Source organism: Oryx dammah, unplaced genomic scaffold, assembly GCF_014754425.2.
Source record: "Oryx dammah isolate SB20612 unplaced genomic scaffold, SCBI_Odam_1.1 HiC_scaffold_5537, whole genome shotgun sequence".
NCBI lineage: Eukaryota > Metazoa > Chordata > Mammalia > Artiodactyla > Bovidae > Oryx > Oryx dammah.
The window spans coordinates 1-1,888 of NW_024075387.1; the positions used below are offsets into that span (position 1 = coordinate 1).

General features: G+C 41.7%; 1 long non-coding RNA gene across 1 annotated transcript; it reads left to right on the forward strand.

Annotated features, from left to right (window-relative positions):
• The first annotated feature begins 145 nt into the window (after positions 1-145).
• LOC120859989 lies at positions 146-1,585 on the forward strand. The gene is made up of 2 exons (XR_005720212.1): positions 146-284; positions 1,466-1,585. It is a non-coding gene; the product is annotated as an uncharacterized LOC120859989 (long non-coding RNA).
• Positions 1,586-1,888: the final 303 nt, after the last annotated feature.

Sequence of the window (1,888 nt, forward strand, 5' to 3'; positions counted from 1 at the left end):
GTTGTCTCCTGCCATGCCATCCAGTGGAGAGAATCCAACCTCTGAACTGGGCTGTCATGAAGACCAAAGCAGGCAAAGTCAGTCAGGCTCTAATGCTAAGCATGAGACTGGCATAGAGAAGAGCCCAGCAATGGCTACGTGAAGAATGACAAGGGTAAATTGTGATTTTTGCACAGGTTGACAATCAGGAGCATCAACATCGGGAATATCGCATTCCAAGGGACTTCTGGAGGCCCAAGCAGTAGTCTGAGTATCCCCATCACTGCTAAGGTCACCCTGACCCTGTGAGTATTGGTTAGAATCTGAGGTTTGAGAGATGCAGTGCGGTATGCCAATAGATCTCCAATATGGCATCAGGTACCTTTCCGTGCTTCTGACTTGGTCTCCCAATCTGTAAAATAAGGAGACCTTTCCAGGTCTAAGGTTTCCTTGGTGGCTCCGTATGGTAAAGAATCTGCCTGCAACATGGAAGACCTGGGTTCAATCCCTGGGTTGGAAGGGTCCTTTTGAGAAGGAAATGGCTACCCACTCCAGCATTCTTGGGCTTCCCTCGTGGCCAGAGGGTGGATCCCCTGGAAAAAAGAGTGGCCACCAAGTCCAATATTCTTTCCTGGAGAATTCCATGGACAGAGGAGCCTGGTGGGTTATGGTCCATGGGCTTGCAAAGAGTCAAACACACCTGAAATCTTAACATTTAAAATGTTCTAAGAAACACGGGCCATAACCAATCTTTTTGTTAAAAAATCCTCCATGAAATATATGTCCAAAATCATCATGCTTATCTAACTATAAAACTTGAAAGCTGTGGAGATCGAACATTTATACCCTTTGATAAAGTTGCCTGCAGCATCACTTTGTCCCTTAAGATTCTCTTTAAATGACAGTGACCCGTACGAGCCACATAGTATTGTCAGTATGTAATGAAGAGCATATGCAATTCTATGGAAACTATAATTTTTAAGTGCTTTAATTACTTTAAAGATATAAAGAGATAAAATGAAGATGTGTAGAAGAGTCTTTATCAATTAAATGCACTATGATTTCATCATTTATTAGCTATGAGATCTTGGAGGATAGTTACTTAACCTCTCTATACCAAGTGTTTCCACATTCTGAAAATAGAGATAGTAATTTTCTGTCATGGTAGTGCAATCATGATTAAATGAATTAATCCAGTTAAAATATTTTTGTTTGAAATACCTAACACAGAATTGGTGCTAAAGAAATGTTGACTTATGTTTATTTTAATCATCAATGTCATACTGCTTAGAAATTTGACATGACAGAAACCCTTGTGGCCAGGAGAAGAAAAACCTCATAGAAGAATGTAGATTCTGTAAAGAATACAGACAATATTGACATTGTCCATAGACACCCCATCTTATGTCTACAGAGAAGGGGACTCAAGTGAGCAACAAGAAAGGATTTCTCCACCTCTGTTAACCGTGAATCTTATTCCCTACAGGCCTCTGTTGGGTGCGGTTGTTGACCTGACCCTCCACTTTGTCCTACAGACAAGCATCAGCTTTAAAATTCATGAAACTGGTACCTTAATGGTGGTCATAGGACAATGCACCTACAGACCTGCCAGGATATCTCTCCCCTTCGTGAAAAGGTCAGGCCCAGATATCTCAGCAGAGCGGGACTCCCTGAGGGGTTGGAATCCCTAATTTCAGCCCTATTCCTATATCTGGGAGGGAGCAGAATTAAAAAGTGGTGAAACTCTGGAGACAAGCTAGCTTTGCCACTGACTTATGGTTTTATCATCATTTTAGCTCTAGGATCTCCAGTGTTTATTCTGAAACTGAGGATGGTAGTGATCCTTAATTCATAGGCTACTGTGTTGACCAAATGAGAAAATACAAGGGTTTAGCATGCAACCTGGCAC